Source organism: Giraffa tippelskirchi, chromosome 6, assembly GCF_054371585.1.
Source record: "Giraffa tippelskirchi isolate mGirTip1 chromosome 6, T2T-mGirTip1v1.2.pri, whole genome shotgun sequence".
In the NCBI taxonomy this organism is placed as follows: Eukaryota; Metazoa; Chordata; class Mammalia; order Artiodactyla; family Giraffidae; genus Giraffa; species Giraffa tippelskirchi.
Window position 1 is genome coordinate 144,981,041 of NC_137280.1, and position 27,512 is coordinate 145,008,552.

At 38.9% G+C, this 27,512-nt stretch overlaps 1 protein-coding gene and 1 long non-coding RNA gene across 7 annotated transcripts in view; one reads left to right on the top strand and one right to left on the bottom strand.

Annotated features, from left to right (window-relative positions):
* The window catches only part of GABRB2 (gamma-aminobutyric acid type A receptor subunit beta2), a 320,547-nt gene that overhangs the window by 222,000 nt on the left and 71,035 nt on the right, over positions 1 to 27,512 (bottom strand). The window contains exon 1 of one of the 6 annotated variants that reach the window (XM_081496066.1): positions 17,629 to 17,781. The exons of the other annotated variants lie outside the window; for them this stretch is intronic. The gene's annotated coding sequence lies outside the window, so the exon portion shown is untranslated. Of the gene's footprint in view, positions 1 to 17,628; positions 17,782 to 27,512 lie in introns of those variants that run through there. 6 annotated transcript variants of the gene reach the window in all.
* LOC145508762 (uncharacterized) lies at positions 18,830 to 26,880 on the top strand. The gene is made up of 2 exons (XR_014055596.1): positions 18,830 to 20,982; positions 26,020 to 26,880. It is a non-coding gene; the product is annotated as an uncharacterized LOC145508762 (long non-coding RNA).

The following is a 27,512-nucleotide window of genomic DNA, read 5'->3' on the forward strand; positions in this document are numbered from 1 at the left end:
AAAACTAAGACTCAATATAAGGATGGCTAAAAAAATCAAACAAGTATAACTGGTTAAATATGTCTCTTAATACAGAATACCCCCAGCAGGGGACCCAGTTCACTCTGAGATAATCAACGTTAAAAACAGTCTTTATATGTATGATTTGTTCCCTCTCATTTTGTGCTTTTTAACTACTCTGTAACTTTATTTCAAATCGCTTTAGAGTAGTTTGCATTCTAATTTGTCTATCCCTTATATATACCCAACACTGGCTCTAGGCTAACCCTTTTCACATGCATTATTTCATTCATCATTACAACAGCCCTACAAGTTACTGACTAGATCTACCAGGGACTAGCTGCTGCGAGACTAACCTCCCCAAGACATCCTGTTCTGTAAAATAATGTAAGTAATAGTTTCTAGTAGCAAGTAAATTTACCCAAATAAAATGATTAGTAGAACGTCTGGCCCAGATTAAATGCTCAACAAACATTGGCTGTTATGATGCTCAATATTCTCATCATTTCCATTTTTCAGGTGACACATCTGAAACACTGAGAGGTGAGTGACTTCCTGGTGTCCTTTAGTCAATAATGTTCTCAGACCTGTCTCAGCCAGGGTCCCTCTGGTGATGGAGTCCATGTTCTTAGCAGTGCATGAGCTGCCTCGGGAGCCCTCACCTCCGTGCCAGTTTTGGTTCTGACTTAGCATTTCCCAGTGTCGTATTTTTCTCCGTGACATCCCACCCCGACAAAAACTGAGGGGGAAATATATCTTTACCTATGTATCTATCTACTCAACCACATATACAGCAACAAAAAAACTAGAACCATAAATTATATGTTTACTGGCGAGAGCAGGGCATGAATGGTTAATCTGAGAACTCTCTGGGATTTGAACACTGAAGTTGTGCATACAGGCACATGTACATGTTCCTGAACACACATACAGAGGCACAATTTTACACAAAAGGAGATTACATGAACTTAATTTGATCTTGCAGAATGATGAAAACATCTCTGTTTTTCTTGCAGAGTATGCCTTACTCCAGAGAAGTCCAAAGTAACCAGAAGGACTGTACAGCAGTATGTGTACAGATGCTCTTACTCAGAAATAATTTAACTGGAAAAATATTACTAGCAAGCTAAAACAAGCTCACTATAACCATTTCAGGAAGTTTTTTCAACAGAATGGTGGAAATGATTCCTTAACTCTTAGACTGAGCCACAAGAGATTGACATGTTTTTGTGAGTTTGAAAATGTTTGAATGTTGGCAATTTTGTATGGTTCAACACAAATACATAGTAGCTACTATAAGAAAAAAGTTATTAAATTTATTTTCTAAAATAAGCAATTTTAGGTTCTAAATAATTTGTAACATACGGATACACACTAATTTTGAAAAAAGCTTATAACTGCATTTTTAATGGTTCTTAAATTTGTGTTCAGGATAAAACTCAGACATAAAGCATTAAAGTGCAATTATATAAAAGTAATAAGCTTTTTGTGTTTCAAAATATGTATGTGAACATTCCTTTTTTTGTATTTTTCTTATCTTAGAAATATTTAGTGACTCCTCAAAACAGCTACATTTTTAGGAAAATTTATTAGTATAAGAAAATTACATTACAATGTCACAGACACTACCCTAGAGTCCTTAATACAATTTGTCTCTTTCCTTGTCTACACTACACAAATTAATTGCTTTCAAATATGTTAATAACTACATGATGCAATCAATTATACATCCCAAGATCCTTTTTATTATGAGTTAATTTCTTGGGCTCCAAAATCACTGCAGATGGTGACTGCAGACATGAAATTAACAGATGCTTGCTCCTGGGAAGAAAAGGTATGACAAACCTAGACAGCATATTAAAAAGTAGACACATTACTTTGCCAACAAAGATCTATCTAGTTAAAGCTATGGTTTTTCCAGTAGTCATGTATGGATGTGAGAGTTGGACTATAAAGAAAGCTGAGAGTCACAGAATTGATGCTTTTGAACTGTGGTGTGGGAGAAGACTCTTGAGAGTCTCTTGGACAGCAAGGAGATCTAATCAGTCCATCCTAAAGGAAATAAGTCCTGAATATTCATTGGAAGGACTGATGCTGACGCTGAAACTCTAATACTTTGGCCACCTGATGGAAAGAACTAACTCATCTGAAAAGACTCTGATGTTGGGAAAGATTGAAGGCGGGAGGGGAAGGGGACAACAGAGGATGAGATGGTTGGATGGCATCACCAACTCGATGGACATGAGTTTGAGTAAGCTCCAGGAGTTGGTGATGGACAGGGCAGCGTGGCATGCTGCAGTCCATGGGGTCACAAAGAGTTGGACACAACTGAGCGACTGAACTGAACTGAATTTTATATACATAGGCCCACCATTATAAGAATGATCTTCCTATAATGCATCTAGTTTTAAGATCTCTGAGATCTGGGTGATATGAACTAAAAGTTAGCTAGTGAAATTAATGATGTTTTCTGCTATGCACTCAGAGAAGCCAAAGTGTCAAGACAACAGTGGACAGGGTCAGAGGACACAAAGGAGAGAACACTGAATTGGAAAGTAGAAGACCTGACAGAGGGTTTCCTCCATCACTTATTTTCTGATGGTCTCAGAGAAGTAGCTCACCTCTCTACATTTCAGTTTTCACTTCTGTGAAATACGAACACTAATAACTATACCTGAGAAGCTTGTCCCTTGTAACTTTACCCAAAGACCCATGTCAAACATTATATGTGAAAGCTCTCATTAATGTCTGTATGTGGGAAGCAGCATAGCCTAGTGTTTGAGCACAAGGATTCTGGATTCCAGAGGGTTGGTTGAAACTCCAGCTCTACCACTTACTTCATGTATAATCCTAGGCACATGTTTTAATAATATTCCAAAGCTTGGGTTTTCTCAGCTGTAAAATAATAACTACTTCACTGACTGCTGGAAGAAATAAATGAAATAATATAAATTCAAACCCTGATTATTACAGCACTCAAAAGAAGGAAGTGTATACCATTAAAGCATTAATTTAAGAGTATTGATTTTTATTAATTGTTCATAAAAACGTTAAAGAAAAAGCCAAGAGGAAAAATGACTGCTGTTGCTAACTTTGCTTACAAAGATAAAAATTTATTATTATTTCCCAGTTTACAACTGAAACAATGATACAAAATTATATTGGGGCCCTCCCAATAAGAAAAGTATAGGACTTGATGGCTTAATTGGTGAGTTCTGTCAAACATTTAATGAAGAATTAGCACTAATTTACCCTAAAAATCTTCCAAATAATTGAAGAGGAAGGAACCTGATACCTACTACCAAGAACAGACAAAGACACTACATGAAAAGGTATCTATGGACTGTAGCTCGCTAAACTCCTCCATCCATGGGAGGTTCCAGGCAAGAATACTGGAGTGGGTTGTCATTTCCTTCTCCAGGGAACCTTTCAGATCTGAGGATCAAACTCAGGTCTACCTGAACTACAGGCAGACTCCTTACTGTCTGAGCCACCAGGGAAACCTAAAAAGATACCTACCAACCAATATCCGTGAGGAACAGTGATGCAAAATTCTCAACAAAATACCAACAAACAGAATTCAACAAGAAATGAAAAGAACAATACACCATGACCAAGTGGGATTTATTCCTAAAATGCATTCCTAAAAACCATTCCTAGAATGGTTCAACATATGAAAACCAATCAATGTAATATAAGACATTGCCAAATGAGGGGGAAAGGCCATGTTATCATTTCAATTGATGCAAAAGAGCATTATATAAAATTCAACATATTTTCTTGATAAAAACACACAAAAAACTAGGAATAGAAGGAAATTACCTCAATATAATAAAGGCCATAAATGACAAGCCCACAGCTAACATTGTATTCAAAGGCCAAAGTATGATACTTTTTTCTAAGATCAGGGACAAGAATGTCTGCTTTTAGCACTCTACTCAACACTCTATTCAGTACTGAAAGTCCCAGCCAGAAGAATTAGTCAAGAAAAAGAAATAAGAAGCACCCAAATTGGAAAGGAAGAAGTAAAATTTTCTCTGTTCACAAATAACATGATGCTATAGGTAGAAAAATCCTAAAGATGCCAAACACAAACACACACAAATACAATAACTGTTAGAATGTATGAATTCAGCAACACTGCAAAACATAAAATCAATACTCAAAAATCAGTTGGGTTTCTTTGTGCTAACAATGGACAATCCAAAAAAAGAAACGAAAAAAAAAACACAAAAAAACTCTGTTTACAATAGCATCAAAAAGAATAAAATATTTAGGGATAAACACAACCAAGGAGGTAGAAGACTTGTACTCTGAAAACTACAAAATGTTGTTGAAAGAAATTAAAGAAGCCACAAATAATTGGGAAGACACCCTATGTTCAGGGTTTAGAAGGTTTAATATTGTCAAGATACTTAACAGTATTAGTGCATGTTTCAATGCAGGTTCGATGCATGAGACAAATGCTCAGGGCTGGGGCAAGGGGATGACCCAGAGGGATGGGATGGGGAGGGAGGTGGGAGGGGGGTTCAGGATGGGGAACACATGTAAACCCATGGCTGATTCATGTCGGTGTATGGCAAAAACCACTACAGTATTGTAAAGTAATTAGCCCCCAACTAAAATAAATAAATTAAAAAAAAACACAAAACAGTATTAGTGCAATAGCAATCTTTTGTAGAAATAAAAACACTCACCCTAAAATTCACAAGGAATCTCAACAGATCCTGAATAGCCACCTAATGATTTAAAAATTTATTACAAAGCTTCAGTAATCTGAACAGTGTAGTACTGGCATAAAGACAAATACACAGATCAATAGAATAGGACAGAAAGTCAAGGAATAAACCTTTGTTTATATGGAAAATTATCTTCAACAAGAACCTAAATGTCCACTGGCAGATGAATGGATAAGAAAGCTGTGGTACATATACACAATGGAATATTAGTCAGCTATTAAAAAGAATGCATTTGAATCAGTTCTAATGAGGTAGATGAAACTGGAGCCTATTATACAGACTGAAGTAAGTCAGAAAGAAAAACACCAATACAGTATATTAATGCATATATATGGAATTTAGAAAGATGGTAATGATGACCATATACGCAAGACAGCAAAAGAGACACAGATGTAAAGAACAGACTTTTGGACTCTGTGGGAGAAGGCTAGGGTGGGATGATTTGAGAGAAAAGCATTGAAACATGTATATTACCGTATGTGAAATGGATCGCCAGTCCAGGTTCAATGCATGAGACAGGGTGTTCAGGGTTGGTGCACTGAGATGACTCTAAGGGATGGGATGGGGAGGGAGGTGGGAAGAGGGTTCAGGATGGGGAACACATGTACACCCATGGCGATTCATGTCAATGTATGGCAAAAACCACTACAATATTATAAAGTAATTAGCCTCCAACTAAAATAAATAAATAAATTTTTAAAAAAAGAATGTCAAGACCACCCAATGAGAAAGCAGCAGCAGTCTCTTCAATAAGTTGTATCAGAAAAAGTGGAAAGTCACATGCAAAAGAATGAAGTTGGATACTTATCTTACCCATATACCAAAAGTAACTTGAAATGTATTATTAAAGACCTAGATATAAGATCTAAAACTGAAGAAAATATAGGGGGAAAGCTTCATGATATGGATTTCCTAATGATTTCTTAGACATGACATTAAAAGCATTGGCAACAGAAGCAAAAAATACAAATGGGAATATAGCAAATCTAAACTACTTTGTGCATCAAAGGACACAGTCAGCAGAGTGAAAAGACAACCCATGGAATTGGAGAAAATATTTGCAAATATGACAAGGAGTTAATATCCAGAATATATAAAGAATTCCTACAATTCAGGAGTAAATGAATCAATCAATAACAGGTCTGAAAAACAGGAAAAAGACTTAAATAGATATTTCTCTAAAAATGACATACAAATGGTCAATTAGCATATAAGAAAATTCTAAACACCACTAATCATTAAAGAATGCTAATCAAAACTACAATGAATATCACCTCATATCCATTAGAATGGCCATGAAAGAAAGAGAGAGAGAGGAAGGAAAAAAAGAAAGGAAGAAAATAACAAGTGTTGAGGAAGATGGCAGCTGTTCAAAACATTAAAAATAGAATTACTACATGATCCAACAAATCCACTGTACAGTATATATCCAAAGGAATGAAAGCAGGATCTCAAAGAGATATTTGTACACTCATGTTCACAGTAGTCAAGCAGTGGGAACAACCCAGATGTTCAATACCAGGGGAGTGTTCAAACAAAACGTTGGCACATATGATGGATTCGTTTTCAGCTTTAAGAATGAAGAAAATTCAGGCACATGCTCCAACATGGATGACTCTTGAGGACCTTATGCTAAGCAAACTCACCTAATCACAAACAGATTCTGCTCATATTATGTATATAAAACAGTCAAATCCATAGAAACAGAAAACAAAATGATATTTTCTAGGGGCTGGGAGAAGTGTATGTGGAGTTGTTTAATGAGTAGAGTTTCAGTTTTGCCGGAGGAAAGGTGTCCTGGAGATTAGGGGCACAACAAGATGAATGCACTTATTGCTGCTGAACTCTATACTTGAAGATGTTTATTAGGGACACTTAATTAGCTAAGATATTGTGCGTGTAAAATGAAGAATCATTTTGCAAAGGAACAATCATTGGCTTAATAATTTTAGATTTCTACAGTTATTTAGTAAACCTTTTATTTTAGATTTAAAAAAATAAAGCCATTTGTTTTTAACATGTTAGAAAAATATTAAAAAACTAGAACTATTATCTCTTTTCTTTCACACAAATGCACTAAGAACAGACATGGAACAAAAGAATGTGGGACTGGATGAAGCAAGCACAAGCTGGAATCAAGAATGCAGGGGGAAATACCAATAACCTCAGATATGCAGATGACACCACCCCACGGCAGAAAGTGAGGAACTAAAGAGAGCCTCCTGATAAAAGTGAAACAGGAGAGTGAAAAAGCTGGCTTAAAAGTCAATATTCAAAAAACTAAGATCATGGCATCTGCCCCCATCACTTCATGGCAAACAGATGGCGAAACAATGGAAACAGTAACAGACTTTATTTTCTTGAGCTCCAAAATCACTGCAGATGGTGACTGCAGCCATGAAATTAAAAGACACTTACTCCTTATAAGAAAAGCTATGACAAACCTAGACAGCATATTAAAAAACAGAGACAAACAAAGGTCCTTATAGTCAAAGCTATGGTTTTCCCAGGAGTCACGTATGGATGTGAGAGTTGGACTATAAAGACAGCAAAGAAAATTGAGCACCGAAAAATTGATGCTTTTGAACTGTGGTGTTGGAGAAGACTCTTGAGAGTCCCTTGGATTGCAAGGAGATCAAACCAGTCAATCCTAAAGAAAATCAGTCCTGAATATTCACTGGAAGGTCTGATGCTAAAGCTGAAACTCTAATACTTTGGCGCAAAGAACTGACTCATTGGAAAAGACCTGATGCTGGGAAATATTGAAGGCAAGAGGAGAAGGGGATGACAGAGGATGAGATGTTTGGATGGCATCACCAACTCGATGGACATGAGTTTGAGCAAACTCCAGGAGTTGATGATGGACAGGGCAGCCTGGCGTGCTGCAGTCCATGGGGTCGCAAAGAGTTGGACACGACTGAGCGACTGAACTGAACTAAGAACTCAATACCAAAAAGTCACTGTTGCCATAGTGTACACAGAGACTGTTTTTATTAAGTTAATCAGGAAAATCTCGCATGTTTATAATCTCCATGGAAAATTACATATATGACTGACATAACAGCATTTTTATTTTTAAAAATTCACCTTGAATAACAGAAGTTACTTGCACATCACCATTCTATTTCCGAACCAAATTAATAAAGTCATCACTGATGTAAAATTTGACTTTTTTTGAGATGTGGTATATCTGGTTATGGTCTTGGAACTGATCCTTCAAGATCTGTGCCATTAAATTTTAGGAATCCATTTTCTGTCTATGGCACCCTGGCCAGCAGTGCACAGTATTATTAAGTACATCAAAATGAAATTATTTACCAGATGCTTTCGTGTTTTTTGATCCCCTATGAAGTCTGCAGCAATGGTTCATTAGTCTGCTACTCACAAAAGAACAACTTTGCAACAGATACTAAGGAGCAGAGGATAGACAAACAAATACCTCGACTAGTTTCCATAAGAATTTCTCGTGGATTACAACGCATTTAACATCACATCATGCATTCTTCTTTCAACCAAATTTGTCTTATTTGTGCATACTTGAAAGGAGTAGAGTTCATTCTATCTTATTTATTTTTTTCCTTCAATCTGAGAAGTGATTTTTAAAGCAAAAGTTAAACATATAAGGAAATGGACAGAGAGACCGGAAGTGCTAAGTAGACCCTTTTCTGTATTTTAGACACTTATTTTTGTTCTGCTCAGCATGGGATAGGCTCCCTCTTTCTGAGGCAACAGCCTCTGAAAAGATCTGACAGTATTAACAAAAAAAGGACATTTTAAAATAAGCACACATCACTGCTTTCATACTTTTGACAAGCTTGCAGAAGCTGAGTAGAAGGCCAATTTGCAGACCCAGGCTGGAGCAAAGAGAATATGCTTGGTCAAGGCTTCCAAGAGAATACCTGATGTGCTGAGATGAAACAGAAATGCATATGACCACTTCTGGAGGCAAAGCAGTTTTTTTTTTTTTTTTTTAATTTGAGGTGAAACTGACATTGGGTACAGAGCTTTACCACTGCTTCTGTCTGCAACAGACATTCGTAAAAATCCACTGAATGCATCAACAGTCCAGCGTTTTTCTGGTCCTGGACTGGTTTCCCTTTCCTTTGTGAGTATAATCACCCACTGCATTGCTACCTTCTATGAATGTATATTCAGCACTTGACAAGTCTTCTTAAATTGTAGGTCCTGACACCCCACACTAGTCTTGACCATGCATGAAGAAGAGGCATGCCTCTCAGGAAACTTGAAAAATTGTGCTTATTGGTTTTTATTATTTTAAAGCTGATGATAGAAAATTTGGACACTATGTAAAGATATGATGAATAAAATTTAAATAGCTCAGAATATCACTATCCAGAATAACCAGGAACACATTAGACCTTTCTTTTAGGCAATCTTTCAGTGCAGTGCTCTTAGTATTAGAAAGTTAGGATTTCATGGTACATGAGTATACACATGTGCACAGACACACACACGCCCACACACACACACTTCATAGTCCTTGTATTTTATAAAGCCAAGCCTTGGACTGTACTTCCGAACTCTCCCCACCCCTTCTTTTCATCTTTTTGAGGCCATCAAATACAAGCCTGTACAACGTGTCACTTTCAGACCACGCTCGGCCTCTCTCTTTTTCATGACCCTGGGGAATGACAGAGCACCAAAATGGAAAGAAACAGAGTCTCTGAGTCACACCATAAAGGGAAGCTGCCTGCTAAAAAGGGAACAACTGAGGCGGGGCTAAGATGGCGGAGGAATAGGACGGGGAGACCACTCTCTCCTCCACAAATTTATCGAAAGAACATCTGAACGCTGACCAAACCTCACAAAACTACTTCTGAAGGCTGGCTGAGGACGTCAGGCTTTCACAAAAACTGCGCATTATCTTCAAAAGAGGTAGGAGAAATTATAAAAGATAAAAAGAGAGACAAAAGAGTTAGGGACGGAGACCCGTCCCGGGGAGGGAGTCGTAAAAGAGGAGGAATTTCCAAACACCAGGAAACCCTCTCACCGGCGGGTGTGGGGGAGGATTTTTTATCTCGGAGGGCAACGTAACTGGGAGGAAAAAATAAATAAAATCCACAGATTACGTGCCTAAAGCAACTCCCAGCAAAGAACCCCAGACGCTCGCATCATCCGCCACCAGCAAGTGGGGGCTGAACGGCGAGGAGTGGGCGGCATTGCCTAGGGTAAGGACCGGGCCCGAGTGCCCCGAGGGCAATCTGAGGGAGCTAACGTGAGATAGTAACCTGAACTGTGGGACAGCGAGAGAGAGAGAACTATCCCGCGAAAAGCCCAACTCTAAGGCACTGCCGGCCCGCTCACAGAACAAAGGACTGAGCGATACCAGAGGAGAGCTAGCCGGCTGCGGACCGCCCCATCCCCCGCGGGGCACAGCGGGTAGGCGGGGCCCGCCAGAGCCGGAAAGGGGCAAACTCGGCTCCAGAGAGGGCACCCCCTACCAAACTGCAAACAGGCTCCCAGTTTCTAAGCAAAGACTGCCTGAGATCCCGGAGGGTCGACAGCCGCCGGGAGGGTCGCAGCCAGAGACCAGCTCCCCAGAACCGACACAAAGCACACCGGAGCCGGGCGCGCCCGTAAACCGAGGCGGGGACTAGGGAGGTGATAAGCCGCACCGCCCCAACAGGGGACAGCGCCCTTGCCAAACTCCTGGCCGCCTGGGCAGCTCCGACCGGGAACGGCACAAGCCGCGGGCGAAACCGAGTCTGCGCCTTTGTGGAGTAACCGGGAGCCTGAACCTGAGCGGCTTAGACCTGGGAAGTGCACGCAGCTCAGGGCCCGCTCCCCGGCCGAGTAACCTGAAGCCTGAGCAGGGTAGACGGGGAAAGCACACACGCCGTGAGCGGGGGCGAACCCAGTGCGGCCGAGACACTGCGAGCTTACCACACACATGCCAGAATTGCAGTGTTCCTTCCTCCCGACAGCACGATTGAACAAGCGAACCTAAAGAGATCACCTTCACCGCTTTGTTGCAGGGCGGAAATTAGATACTGAAGAGATCTCCAAACAGAAGCCAAATAAACAGAGGGAAGCGCTTTAGAAGGGACAGGCCAACAGATTAAGATCCCTGTAGTTAATACCGACTGCATTAAAAAGGACCTATAGATCTTGAAAAGTATAAGCAGGAATAAGGATCTATCTAAAACTGAGCAGATCCCACACTGCTCACAACAGCTCCAGAGAAAGTCCGGGATATATATATTTTTTACTATTATTATTTTTTTTTTTTTTAATTTTTTTTTTAATTAAAAAAAAAAATTTTTTTTTCTCTTCTTTCCTTTTTCTTCAAGTCCTCTATTACACCTTTAACTTACATTTTCATAACCCACTATTAACTTGCAAAAAAAAAAAAAAACCCTATTTTTGAAGCAAACTACATACATATATCTTATACCTTTTGTGTTTTCTTTTTTTTTAATGTTTTTTTCCTGTTCTACATTTTTTTACTGTTTCTTTTTTTACTGTTTTACTGTTTTTTTTCTTTTTACACTGTTTCCTTTTTTCTTTTTTTTTTTAGATTGTAAGTTTTATAAGAGTCTAACCTCTACTCTAGATTTTTAATCTTTGTTTTACATATTTGATATCAACTTTGTACATTTAAGAACCCAATCTTTAGGACCCATTTTTACTCAGGAGTGTGATCACTCGCCTGATCACTCTCTCCCCCTATTGATGCTCTTTCTTCTCCCCCAGGGAACCTCTATCTCCCACCCTCCTCCTTCTCTTCTCAACCCAATTCTGTGAATCTCTGAGGGTGTTCTGGGTACCGGAGAACACTTCAGGAACAGGATACTGCCCAGATCTCTCTCTCCCCTCTTAATTCCTCCCTTTCTACTCATGCTCACCTCTGTTACCTCCCTCCCCCCTCTCTATGTATCTCTGTGAATCACTCTGAGGGTTCCAAACTGTGGAAAGCACAGAGGGAAGTGCTTACTGGCTAGATTGCTCTCTCCACATTTGAATTCCCCTCTTCCCCTCCTGGTCACCTCAACCCCCCCCCCCCCACCTCATCTCTCCATGTAACTCAGTGAACCGTTCTGGGTATCCCTCACTGTGGAGAATCTTTTCACCATTAACCTAAAAGTTTTATTATTGAGGCTGTATGGAAGGAGAAGTCTTGAGGCTACTGCAAGAATAAGACTGAAAGCCAGGGGAAACATTAATTAATAAGAGACCATCCAATAGCCTCCATAAATTCACTGAAACCAAGCTCCACCCAAGAGACAATAAGTTCCAGAGCAAGACATACCACGCAAATTCTCCAGCAACGCAGGAACATAGACCTGAGCACCAATATACAGGCTGCCCAGAGGCACACCAAATCCATAGACATCTCAAAAATTAATACTGGTCACTCCATTACACTCTAGAGTGCAGAAATCCAGCTCCACCCACCAGAACACCGACACAAGCTCCCCCAACCAGGAACCCTTGACAAGCCACCTGTCCAACCCCAACCGCAGTGAGGAACCTCCACAACAAAGAGGAACTTCATACTACCAGAATACAGAAGGGCCACGCCTAACACAGCAATCTAAACAAGATGAAAAGGCAGAGAAATACTCAGCAAGTAAAGGAAAATGAGAAATGCCCACAAAGCCAAACAAAAGAGGAGGAGATAGGGAATCTATCTGAAAAAGAATTTAGAATAAGGATAATAAAAATGATCCAAAATCTTGAAAGCAAAATGGAGTTACAGATAAATAGCCTGGAGACAAAGATTGAAAAGATGCAAGAAATGTTTATCAAGGACTTAGAAGAAATAAAAAGGAATCAATATAGAATGAATAATGAAATAAAGGAGATAAAAGACACTCTGGAGGGAACCAACAGTAGAATAACGGAGGCAGAAGATAGGATAAGTGAGGTAGAAGATAGAATGATGGAAATAAACGAAGCAGAGAGGAAAAAAGAAAAAAGAATCAAAAGAAATGAGGAAAACCTCCGGGACCTCTGGGACAATATGAAACGCCCCAACATTCGAATCATAGGAGTCCCAGAAGAAGAAGATAAAAGGAAAGGCCATGAAAAAATACTCGAGGAGATAATAGTTGAGAATTTCCCTAAATTGAGGAAAGAAATAGTCACAGAAGTCCAAGAAACCCAGAGAGTTCCAAACAGGATAAACCCAAGGCGAAACACCCCAAGACACATATTAATCAAATTAACAAAGATCAAACACAAAGAACAAATATTAAAAGCAGCAAGGGAAAAACAACAAATAACACACAAGGGGATCCCCATAAGGATAACAGCTGATCTTTCAATAGAAACCCTTCAGGCTAGAAGGGAATGGCAGGACATACTTAAAGTAATGAAAGAGAATAATCTACAACCCAGATTACTGTACCCAGCAAGGATCTCATTCAGATATGAAGGAGAATTCAAAAGCTTTACAGACAAGCAAGAGCTGAGGGAATTCAGCACCACCAAACCAGCTCTCCAGCAAATGCTAAAGGATCTTCTCTAAACAGGAAACACAGAAAGGATGTTTCAACACGAACTCAAAACAACAAAGTAAATGGCAACGGGATCATACTTATCAATAATTACCTTAAATGTAAATGGGTTGAATGCCCCAACCAAAAGACAAAGGGTTGCTGAATGGATACAAAAACAAGACCCCTATATATGCTGTCTACAAGAGACCCACCTCAAAACTAGGGACACACACAGGCTGAAAGTGAAAGGATGGAAAAACATATTCCATGCAAACGGAGACCAAAAGAAAGCAGGAGTCGCAATACTCATTTCAGATAAAATAGACTTTAAAATAAAGGATGTGAAAAGGGACAAAGAAGGACACTACATAAAGATCAAAGGATCAATTCAAGAGGAAGACGTAACAATCATAAATATATATGCACCCAACATAGGAGCACCACAATATATAAGGCAAATACTAACAAGTATGAAAGGGGAAATTAACACTAACACAATAATAGTGGGAGACTTTAATACTCCACTCACGCATATGGATAGATCAACTAAACAGAAAATTAACAAGGAAACACAAACTTTAAATGATACAATAGACAAATTAGATTTAATTGATATTTACAGGACTTTCCACCCCAAAACAATCAATTTTACCTTTTTCTCAAGTGCACATGGAACTTTCTCCAGGATAGATCACATCCTGGGCCATAAATCTAGCCTTGGTAAATTCAAAAAAATTGAAATCATCCCAGCCATCTTCTCTGACCACAATGCAGTAAGATTAGACCTCAATTACAGGAAAAAAACTATTAAAAGTTCCAACATATGGAGGCTAAACAACACGCTTCTGAATAACCAACAAATCACAGAAGAAATCAAAAAAGAAATAAAATTATGCATAGAAACAAATGAAAATGAAAACACAACAACCCAAAACCTATGGGACACTGTAAAAGCAATACTAAGGGGAAGGTTCATAGCAATACAGGCGTACCTCAAGAAACAAGAAAAAAATCAAATAAATCAACTAACTCTACACCTAAAGCAACTAGAGAAGGAAGAAATGAAAAACCCCAGGGTCAGTAGAAGGAAAGAAATCTTAAAAATTAGGGCAGAAATAAATGCAAAAGAAACAAAAGAGACCATAGCAAAAATCAACAAAACTAAAAGCTGGTTTTTCGAGAAGATAAACAAAATTGATAAGCCATTAGCCAGACTCATCAAGAAACAAAGGGAGAAGAATCAGATCAACAAAATTAGAAATGAAAATGGAGAGATCACAACAGACTCCACAGAAATACAAAGGATCATAAGAGACTACTACCAACAGCTATATGCCAATAAAACGGACAACTTGGAAGAAATGGACAAATTCTTAGAAAAGTATAACTTTCCAAAACTGAACCAGGAAGAAATAGAAGATCTTAACAGACCCATCACAAGCACGGAAATCGAAACTGTAATCAGAAATCTTCCAGCAAACAAAAGCCCAGGACCAGACGGCTTCACAGCGGAATTCTACCAAAAATTTAGAGAAGAGCTAACACCTATCCTACTCAAACTCTTCCAGAAAATTGCAGAAGATGGTAAACTTCCAAACTCATTCTATGAGGCCACCATCACCCTAATTCCAAAACCAGACAAAGATGTCACAAAAAAGGAAAACTACAGGCCAATATCACTGATGAACATAGATGCAAAAATCCTTAATAAAATTCTAGCAAACAGAATCCAACATCATATTAAAAAGATCATACATCATGACCAAGTGGGCTTTATCCCAGGAATGCAAGGTTTTTTTAACATCCGCAAATCAATCAATGTAATACACCACATTCACAAATTGAAAGAAAAAAACCATATGGTTATCTCAATAGATGCAGAAAAAGCCTTTGACAAAATTCAGCATCCATTTATGATTAAAACCCTCCAGAAAGCAGGAATAGAAGGAACATATCTCAACATAATAAAAGCTATATATGACAAACCCACAGCAAACATTATCCTCAATGGTGAAAAATTGAAAGCATTTCCCCTAAAGTCAGGAACAAGGCAAGGATGCCCACTTTCACCACTACTATTCAACATAGTTTTGGAAGTTTTGGCCACAGCAATCAGAGCTGAAAAAGAAATAAAAGGAATACAGATAGGAAAAGAAGAAGTAAAACTCTCACTGTTTGCAGATGACATGATCCTCTACATAGAAAACCCTAAAGACTCTACTAGAAAATTACTAGAGTTGATCAATGAATATAGTAAAGTTGCAGGATATAAAATTAACACACAGAAATCCCTTGCATTCCTATACTCCAATAATGAGAAAACAGAAAGAGAAATTAAGGAAACAATACCATTCACCATTGCATCAAAAAGAATTAAATACTTAGGAATATATCTACCTAAAGAAACAAAAGACTTATATATAGAAAACTATAAAACACTGATGAAAGAAATCAAAGAGGACACAAGCAGATGGAGAAATATACCGTGTTCATGGATTGGAAGAATTAATATAGTGAAAATGAGTATTCTACCCAAAGCAATCTACAGATTCAATGCAATCCCTATCAAGCTACCAATGGTATTTTTCACAGAACTAGAACAAATCATCTCACAATTTGTATGGAAATATAAGAAACCTCGAATAGCCAAAGCAATCTTGAGGAAGAAGAATGGAACTGGAGGAATCAACCTGCCTGACTTCAGGCTCTACTACAAAGCCACAGTCATCAAGACAGTATGGTATTGGCACAAAGATAGAAATATAGATCAATGGAACAAAATAGAAAGCCCAGAGATAAACCCACGCACATATGGACACCTTATCTTCGACAAAGGAGGCAAGAATATACAATGGAGAAAAGACAATCTCTTTAACAAGTGGTGCTGGGAAAACTGGTCAACCACTTGTAAAAGAATGAAACTAGAACACTTCCTAACACCGTACACAAAAATAAACTCAAAATGGATTAAAGATCTAAACGTAAGACCAGAAACAATAAAACTCCTAGAGGAAAACATAGGCAAAACACTCTCTGACATAAATCACAGCAGGATCCTCCATGACCCACCTCCCAGAATATTGGAAATAAAAGCAAAAATAAACAAATGGGACCTAATTAAAATTAAAAGCTTTTGCACAACAAAGGAAACTATAAACAAGGTGAAAAGACAGCCTTCAGAATGGGAGAAAATAATAGCAAATGAAGCAACAGACAAACAATTAATCTCAAAAATATACAAACAACTTCTGCAGCTGAATTCCAGAAAAGTAAACGACCCGATCAAAAAATGGGCCAAAGAACTAAACAGACATTTCTCCAAAGAAGACATACAGATGGCTAACAAACACATGAAAAGATGCTCAACATCACTCATTATTAGAGAAATGCAAATCAAAACCACAATGAGGTATCATTTCACACCAGTCAGAATGGCTGCTATCCAAAAGTCTACAAGCAATAAATGCTGGAGAGGGTGTGGAGAAAAGGGAACCCTCTTACACTGTTGGTGGGAATGCAAACTAGTACAGCCACTATGGAGAACAGTGTGGAGATTCCTTAAAAAACTGGGAATAGAACTGCCATATGACCCAGCAATCCCACTGCTGGGCATATACACCGAGGAAACCAGAATTGAAAGAGACGCGTGTACCCCAATGTTCATCGCAGCACTGTTTACAATAGCCAGGACATGGAAGCAACCTAGATGTCCATCAGCAGACGAATGGATAAGGAAGCTGTGGTACATATACACAATGGAATATTACTCAGCCATTAAAAAAAATACATTTGAATCGGTTCTACTGAGATGGATGAAACTGGAGCCCATTATACAGAGTGAAGTAAGCCAGAAAGAAAAACAACAATACAGTATACTAATGCATATATATGGAATTTGAAAGATGGTAACGATAACCCTATATGCGAGACAGAATAAGAGACACAGATGCATGGAACAATTTTATGGACTCTGAGGGAGAAGGTGAGGGTGGGACGTTCTGGGAGAATGGCATTGAGACATGTGTATTGTCATATGTGAAACAGAGCACCATTCCATGTTCGATGCATGTGACAAGGGCTCAGGGCCGGGGCAATGGGATGATCCAGAAGGATGGGATGGGGAGGGAGGTGGGTGGGGGTTCCGGGAAGGGGAACACATGTAAACCCATGGCTGATTCATGTCAATGTATGGCAAAAACTATTACAATATTGTAAAGTAATTAGCCCCCAAGTAAAATAAATAAATTTATTAAAAAAATAAAAAATAAAAAAATAAAAAAATAAAAAGGGAACAACTTCCCTGGTCTGGTCAATGAGCGAGAAATAAACCTCTACTATTGTGTTTAGTTACTGAAATGTGGAAGTTGATTATAGAAAGTGATGTTAGTCTAATGCTGCAGAAATTAATAAATTTATCAGATGTTTACCTATTAAATTCATAGATCATGACAGAATGGGTGCTTCAGTGACTGGATTACTAACTGTCTGTGCAGGGTCCAACAAAAGGATGGCTGCCGTCTCCTCTGAAAACTGGAGAGAATGATGTCTACCTTGCAAGACTGTTTTAAGAATGAAAGAGCACAGTACATATGGGAGGAAGGGCTCAGTGCTGATGGTTATTACTTAAACAAGTATATAAAACAGATGACAAGTTCAGTTCAGTTCGGTCGAGTCGCTCAGTCGTGTCCGACTCTTTACAACCCCATGGATGGCAGCACACCAGGCCTCCCGGTCCATCAGCAACTCTCGAAGTCTCCTCAAACTCATATCCTCTGAGTCGATGATGCCATCCAACCATCTCATCCTCTGTCATCCCCTTCTCCTCCAACCTCCAATCATTCCCAGCATCAGAGTCTTTTCCAATGAGTCAGTTCTTCGCATCAGGTGGCCAGAGTATTGGAGTTTCAGCTTCAACATGAGACCTTCCAATGAACACCCAGGACTGATCGCATTTAGGATGGACTGGTTGGATCTCCTTGCAGTCCAAGGGACTCTCAAGAGCCTTCCCCAACACCACAGTTCAAAAGCATCAATTCTGTGGCGCTCAGCTTTCTTCACAGTCCAACTCTCACATCCATACATGACTACTGGAAAAACCATAGCCTTGACTAGATGGACCTTTGTTGGCAAAGTAATGTCTCTGCTTTTTAATATGCTGTCTAGGTTGGTCATAAATTTTCTTCCAAGTAGAAAGCATCTTTTAATTTTATGGCTGCACTCACCATCTGCAGTGATTTGGGGCCCCCCAAAAAATAAAGTCTGTCACTGTTTCCACTGTTTCTCAATCTATTTGCCATGAAGTTATCGGACTGGATGCCATGATCTTAGTTTTCTGAATGTTGAGCTTTAAGCCAACTTTTACACTCTCCTCCTTCAATTTCATCAAGAGGCTCTTTAGTTCTTCTTCACTTTCTGCCATAAGGGTGGTGTCATCTGCATATCTCAGGTTAGTGATATTTCTCCTGGCAATCTTGATTCCAGCATGTGCTTCTTCCAGCCCAGCGTTTCTCATAATGTACTCTGCATATAAGTTAAATAAGCAGGGTGACAATATACGGCCTTGACGTACTCCTTTTCCCATTTGGAACCAGTCCATTGTTGCATGTCCGGTTCTAACTGTTGCTTCCTGACCTGCATACAGATTTCACAGGAGGCAGGTCAGGTGGCCTGGTATTCCCATCTCTTTCAGAATTTTCCACAGTTTGTTGTGATCCACACTGTCAACGGCTTTGGCCTAATCAACAAAGCAGAAGTAGATGGTTTTCTGGAACTCTCTTGCTTTTTCGATGATCCAGCGGATGTTGGCAATTTGATCTCTGGTTCCTCTGCCTTTTTGAAATCCAGCTTGAACATGTGGAAGTTCACAGTTCACATACTGTTGAAGCCTGGCTTGGAGAATTTTGAGCATTACTTTGCTAGCGTGTGAGCTGAGTGCAACTCTGCAGTAGTTTGAACATTCTTTGGCATTGCCCTTCTTTGGGATTGGAATGAAAACTGATCTTTTCCAGTCCTTTGGCCACTGATAACTTTTCCAATTTTGCTGGCTTATTGAGTGCAGCACTTTCACAGCATCATCTTTTAGGATTTGAAATAGCTCAACTGGTTTCCATCACCTCCACTAGCTTTGTTCATAGTGATGCTTCTTAAGGCCCACTTGACTTCTCATTCTAGGATGTCTGGCTCTAGGTGAGTGATCACAACATCGTGATTATCTGGGTCATGAAGATCTTTTTTGAAGTAAAAATGATCTGTGGAAGAGAATGGCAAACCACTTCACTGTTCTTGCTTTGAGAACCCCATGAACAGTATGAAAAGGCAAAAAGATAGGACGTTGAAAGATGAACTCCCTGGGTCAGTAGGTACCCAATATGCTACTGGAGATCATTGGAGAGAGAACTTCAGAAAGAATGAAGAGACAGAGCCAAAGCAACAACAACACCCAGTTGTGAATGTGACTGGTAATGGAAGTAAAGTCTGATGTTGTAAAGAGCAATACTGCAAAGGAACCTGGAATGTTAGGTCCCTTAATCAAGGCAAACTGGCAGTGGTCAAACAGGAGATGGCAAGAGTGAACGTCGACGTTTTAGGAATCAGCGAACTAAAATGGACTGGAATGGGTGAATTTAACTCAGATGACCATTTATATCTACTACTGTGGGCAAGAATCCCTTAGAAGAAATGGAGTAGCCATCATAGTCAACAAAAGAGTCTGAAATGCAGTATTTGGATGCAGTCTCAAAAATGACAGAATGATCTCTGTTCGTTTCCAAGGCAAACCATTTGATATCACAGTAATCCAAGTCTTTGCCCCGACTAATAGTGCTGAAGAAGTTGTAGTTGAATGGTTCTATGAAGACCTACAAGACCTTCTAGAACTAACACCCAAAAAAAGATGTCCTTTTCATTATAGGGGACTGGAATGCAAAGGGGGGAAGTCAAGAAATACCTCGAGTAACAGGCAAATTTGGCCTTGGAACACAGAATGAAGAAGGGCAAATGTTACTAGAGTTCTGCCGAAAGAATGCACTGGTCATAGGAAACACCCTCTTCCAACAACACAAGAGAAGACTCTACACGTGGACATCATCAGGTGGTCAATACCAAAATCAGATTGATTATATTCTTTGCATCCAAAGACAGAGAACCTCTATACAGTCAGCAAAAACAAGACCAGGAGCAGACTGTGGCTCAGATCATGAACTTCTTACTGTCAAATTCAGACTTAAATTGAAGAAAGTAGGGAAAACCACTAGACCATTTAGGTATGACCTAAATTAAATCCCTTACGATTCAGTGTAAGTGACAAATAGATTCAAGGGATTAGATCTGATAGACAGAGTGCCTGAAGAACTATGGCAGAGGTTCATGATATTGTACAGGAGATAGGGAGCAAGACCATCCACAAGAAAATGAAATGCAAAAAGACAAAATGGTTGTCTGAGGAGTCCTTACAAACAGCTATGGAAAGGAGAGAGCAAAGGCAAAGGAGAAAAGGAAAGATATACCCATATGAATGCACAGTTCCAAAGAATAGCAAGGAGAGATAAGAAAGCCTTCCTCAGTAATCAATGCAAAGAAATAGAAGAAAACAACAGAATGGGAGAGACTAGAGATCTCTTCAAGAAAAATAGAGATATCAAGGGAAAATTTCATACAAAGATGGGCACAATAAAGGACACAAATGGTATGGACGTAACAGAAGCAGAAGATATTAAGAAGAGGTGGCAAGAATACACAGAAGAACTATAGAAAACAGATGATAACTATTCTCAAAAGGAGAGGTACTGCTTTTCCTGTATCAAACTAAAAAATATATTTTGTTCTTGCTTAGTATATCATGCTGCACTTACTTCTCAAGAGGATTTGAGTTGACAGAGTAAAAAACACATTTTCCAAGAACCATAGTTGAAACAAATTATAAATACCAGAAGTGTTAAACTTGGTCATCTTTGGACCATTAGTACCCTTCCTAAAATTTATAAAATGCTACTTGTATTCATTAAGAAATGCAAAAAGCTTACAGTTTAATGGTGAATGCAATATTGCTTCTCATTTTAGTATATCTAAAATGATGGCAAAACAGTCTCACTGTCACTAAGCCAAAGCACTATCAACTGGGGTTTTTAAATAAATTATAAATTTTTGCTTCCAGTCTTGCCTAACAGGAGATGAATGATAGGTGAAAAACACATATAAACTAGCATATACATATATAACATAGATACACATCGGTTTAGGCAACAAACACATTTTACCAAGTATCTGGTTACCTATAATGTATTTAATGCTATGCCAAGTATAATATACAGGCCCAGTTTCAAGTATAGTATTTCATGTACTAAAACTAGTTCATGTGCTAAAACACAGACAAAGGCAATAAGAGAAATGGAACCACAAATTAAACACAGCCATATGCGTAAAGAAGCCTACTGGCAGAGTCACAGTGAGGATGAGAGATAATGTGTATAAGGGCTATGGCAAAGAATAGGAGTGAGTTTCCTTCTAAGAGGGCTTCCGCAGTGGTTCAGTGGTAGAAAAATCTGACCGCAATGCAGGAGATGCTGGAAATGCAGGTTCAAACCCTGGGTCAGGAAGATCCCCTGGAGGAGGGCATGGCAACCCACACCAGTATTCCTGCCTAGAGAATTCCACGAACAGAGGAGGCTTGTGACCTACAGTCCATGAGGTCACAAAGAGTAGTATGTGAATGAAGTGACTGAGCATGCATGCTTCTTCTAAGAACTACAGTGAATTATTTCTGAAAGTAAAAGAAATTGCCAGAGATGTACCAATGTCCTGTTGTAAACTGAGTTGTTCTACAGCAAAATAAAAGTCTGATTTCACCAACATGAATAAATAAATGGCAATTTAAAATATTATGCACTTTTATCCATGGCACAAATATCACGTAGAATAGGCCTGTTTTCTGAATCTTTTTTCTTCCCGTGAAAAGAAATATAACTTACCTGACTGAAAGCAAAAGCATATTAATAATGTACAATTAATTCCATCTCCAGACTTGTTATAGACCATGGTTAGCTTTAACCCATTCAAGGAACTTTAATAATAAAAATGTGGTAAGAATCTTATATGTACATTTTGTATATGTACATGCATTTTGAGTGCAGAGCTGTCCATGTACTTTCAATGCCTAAAGCTCATGTTCAGTTGTCAGTCATGTCTGACTCTTTGCAACCTCCTGGACTGTAGCCCATCAGGCTCTTCTGTCATGGGATTTCCCAGGCAAGAATACTGGAGTGGATTGCCATTTTCTTTTCCAGGCTATCTTCCTGGCCCAAGGATCAAACCCATAATCCGGTGTCTCCTACATTGGCAAGCAGATTCTTTTACCACTTGGGAAGCCCTCAATACCTAATGCTGAACTAAAAATCCATAGGCTGAAACTAGAATGACTTTGGCATTCTTCTTTCCCAGACTCCAGGTTAAAGGACCCAGAAGGCAACACCAGTCTTGAATCCCCTAATCATTACAGGGAGGCCAGTTCTTTGATCTGGGATAGTCTTTCGAGTCCAGTCTTCTGAATTTATGAAAGGAAACCTGAAATCCTGAGACTTGTAATTGTGTCCATGACCATGTAACCACTTAAGGGCTGGGTGGAGATAGGTCCCAAGGTGCCACAACCATGCTATTTTGTACTCTCTCCCCATTCCCAGCTTCATCATCAACAGTAAGCTTTGCTGCTTTCAAATCTTCTCATTCAACATAAAATAACTTCTCAGAATGCAGACAGGAAGGTGGCAAAGGAAACCCGTCCTTCACATTGTGCGCATTTGTGCCTGGGTTTCAGAGATTTAGGAAATAAAACTACATGCTCTGTATAAGAAGGAGACCTGTCAAAACGATTCTGCTGCATCAGTCTACGTACTATCCCTGGCTTCTCTTAGTTCCATGTAGTAGGGTTGGCTCCTGATTGAAAGACAGAATTTTAGAGGACTTCATAGCAAGACAGTTACTGTGACAGGTTTCAAAGTCCAACATCATTTCTTCTCATTTTAATTCTTCTTTCTCAAAGGTGTCCCTGGCTGTCTGATAGAAATCGCATCTTTAACGTATGTTAATACCGAAACTGCTTTTCCTATACAAGATATGTCGATCTTTGGGCCCCAGCAAAATCTATCGAGATCATAGTAACTATCCCTTCAATAATGCTGAATCCAGCATCCTATTCTTAAAAATAAGCGGTGCCCCAGAGGCATGAAGTGAAGTGAAGAAGTGAAGTCGCCCAGTCATGTCTGGTTCTCTGCGACTCCAGGGACTGTAGCCCGCCAGGCTCCTCCATCCATGGGATTTTCTAGGCAAAAGTACTGGAGTGGGTTGCCATTTCCTTCTCCAGCCCCACAGGCGTAGGCATGATCATATTACTTCTTTTAAAGCACATACTTTATAGATCTGTATATGATAAATATTCAAAGATATTTCATCTGCCATACAAGTCTTTTGATGAAATATGCCCTATTGAACACAGAAGTTTGAGCAGATTATTTTAAGTTGGGTACTTTGTTCCATGTTTAATTGCCACTTACAAAAGCTGTAACGTAGACAGCAATCATTCTGTCTGATCTTAGCATCTCCAGACTTTTGTAGAATATTTTCTACTTGACTGTACTAGGAACTTTCACATATATCATTAGCCTAGCCAAAATGCATTCTACACAAAAATGGTTCCACTAAGATGCTTCTCAAGAAAAGTGTGCCATGGTCTAATACATTAGCAAAACTCTATATACATTGCATGTTTTTTCTTCCTTAGATATTTACCATGTATTATTAACAGTTTATTAATAGCTCTGAGAAGTCTTATAGTAAAGAAACTTATTAACCTTGTTTAATCCAGAATTTCTCAAACTCACTGCCCATATAATGAATAGAAACTAGGAGAATTCTGTAAACTTACTAAGAAATGATCACACATTACAGCAAGCATCATTTCTAATTCTTTCCCAATTTACATGTAATGTTTTATGTTATTTAGAAAAGATCTCTTGGTTTTTATTTCCTTCTTAGTCCACAAGCTATACCATGACAAGACTCCTCAGTCTCGCTTACTATAGATGACTAACACATGGTTATGTCTCAAAAATAACTGTAAATGAGCAAACTGACAGATTTCATTATTAAAAAATTAAGATACATCCAGGAAAACAAAAAAGAACAAAACAGTAGGTTAAATATTCTACAAGGTTACTGTCTCATCTCTTCACTGAGTCAGTATTTATAAAAGGGGGATTGGAGTGGATTAAAATAGATTTAAGATGAAAAACTCTCATATGCACACTATAATCTGGGATTCAGAATTCAGCTTTCGAAAGCCCACTGTTAAGTAAAACTTGGGAAAAATTTTAATATGGTATGTTATAGGAGCAAATATGTTGCAATAGGCAGAAATTGTTGCTAGTTTAAAATATAGCATAAAAGCATAAAATATATATATTTATGAGTTGGACTTAAAAAATCTGGATGAAAAGACAGCAGTAAGGTGTTAAAAGCAGTGGGATTATTATGATTTTATTTTCTTATGCCAACCTTCTTCTTTAATGAAAGCATCCTTTCTCCCAAATCCTTGACAGATGGTAACCCAAATTTTGCTTGGATATGTCTAGTAACAAAAATCTCTACCTGGCAAGGCTCGGTTTGCACTTTTGGATGGTGACAGCTAAAAATAAAAACTATATATATATATGCTCACCTAGTATTTTCACCCATAACTACACTAAAACTGATTCTGTCTTCAAAGATGCAGCTGATATGTGACCTGAGAACTCTGTCACAAACTACACCTCAAAGACAAAGGAAATGATCAAAAATAAGCAGAGCTTTCTCTCATTAAAGCATGCTCCATGTCTACTTGGTTATCACTCTGCCCATCTTATTTGATCTGATTCTCAAATTTTTACATGGATAGCTTCCTTCCAACTACTTCTGGATTAAAAACATTAGCCCAAAATATGTCTACAGATACATCAGTGGATTTTTTTTTTTTGGTGGAAAAAGTCATACAATATAAAACATACTATTTTAACCATATTTAACCGCACAGTTCAGTGGTAAGTACATTCACACTGTTGTGTAACTGTTACCATCATCCATCTCCTGAATTTCTCAGTTTACTGGAGTGACATTCTGTCTCCATCAAACACTAACTCCCCACCCCTCCTCTTCACCCCGCCTCCAGCCCCTGGCATCTACCCATGTACTTTCTCACTCTATGAATTTGACTTTTCTAGGTGCCTCGTATAAGTGGTATCAAACAGTGTCTCTCTGAACCTAATATGAAAGTGAAAGTGTAAGTTGCTCAGTCGTGTCCAACTCTTTGTGACCCCATGGACTATACAGTCCACGGAATTCTCCAGGCCAGAACGCTGCAGTGGGTAGCCTTTCCCTTCTCCAAGGGATCTTCCCAACCCAGGGATCGAACCCAGGTCTCCCACATTGCAGGCAGATTCTTTACCAGCTGAGCCACCATGCAAGCCCAAGGGAAGCACCTACTGTATACTGGAATTAATTTTTAAGGTTAACAATATGTGTCCCACAAACAGACTGCACCTTCTTTTTCTCCTCTGTGCTCTACAGCAGGTTCTCATTGGTCATCTCTTTTGTACCCAGTAGTGTACGTATGTCAGTCCCATTCTCCCAATATATCCTCCCCCTTCCCCCCGCTTGGTGTCCATACATTTGTTCTCTCCATCTGTATCATTATTTCTGCTTCGCAAATAGGTTCATCTGTGCTATTATTTCCAGACCATTCATTCTTCAATTAAAAAGATGTTATGAACTTGTGTTCATTTTCTCCTTTATAGGAAATCTCTTACTAGATCTCTCTTCGCTGGCATGCCCTAGATCCCCCATCACGTGGTTAAGTGTAACTGGACACTTCTCCACTGAGGAATGGCTCACCTTTCAAACTGTAACAGAGAAGCAGAGATGAGTTGTGGAGGAGACAAGTACCTGCGTGGGAGAAGAGCCTTCAAAGGAATCAGCTCCTCATAAAACTCTTTTTCTACTTCATTTCTACCCCAAGGAAACTTTTCAAAACTGAGACTCATTGTTTTCACTGCTCATTTTACAGAAACACTAGGCTAAGTATAAAAACAAAATATCTAAAAGACGTCCAAACTTCACAGTAAGGTGTGTGCTTTATATAAATGCAGTGCACACAATGCATTCACTTCTCTCTATCCCACAACTCCCAACTGTATTTAAGCCACCACTGTGTTTCCCCTGTATTATTAAAACTGTCTCTCTGCAGCCAAGCTTGTTCCCTCTCACTCACTTTACACATTTTGCCCGAGGCAGCTTCTCAAAATGCAATTCTGATCACGCCATTGCCCTGTTTATAATTCTTTCAATAGTGATCTACAGTCCTCGGGATAGAGTGCAAACTTCTTAGCATGCATATCAGCATCTGTGTATTCTTCCAGTGTCCTCTCCAGAAATGTCCAAGCTCAGGGGTTATTTTTCAGAACACTGAACTCATTTAATTTCTGTGACTTGCCAGGCTACCCAATAGTTAGACCTTTACACAAGCTGTTTCTTCTCCCTGTATTAATTGCCCCTTTTCCTCCTATTAGCCATCTTCTCTTCATTTGGGCAACTTCTACTAACTCTTTTGGTCCTAAAGTACATACTACCTCTTCAATAAAGTTGTTTCTAATGACTGATTCTCCACCTCTACTGCAATCCTCTGCCCTTGCATACATAGATCCTAGACTTGTCTCTGTCCTGGTCATAGTACTCACTATAATGTCCTTAGCACCACTGATGACTAGCGTTGAGTAGTAAATACAAAAATATCAGTTGAACACATGGGGGAGTGGATAAAGCACTTCTGAACACAGAAAGGAAAGGACAATACAACCCAACACCCTGCAGTGTGAGGAGCAGTTAAGGGAGACTGTTTGAAGACATCTAAGGGAAAAGGAGTGATGTTCATGTAGATTCACTTTGTCATGTATTAACAAAGCCATTACTTGTAAGGAAAAGAGACCACTATTTTTGTGTAACTCCAGAGCTAGAAACCAGGGCAAATGGGGAGAAATTTTACGAGCAAAATTTAACTTAACAGAAGACATAATTATCTGAAAATTAGAACTAACAAAATGTAGATGTCTGCTATAAAATAAAAAGAACACCCTGTCATGCAGTTCAGTGTAGAAATAAGATTTTAAAAATCCCTTGCTAGAGAATCATTGAGGATATCAATGATGTAGAAAAGACAGAAATATAAGATGAATATTTTAAATAGATAATATATCATAATTACAGTTGGAGTGAGAAATAAATACTACTACTA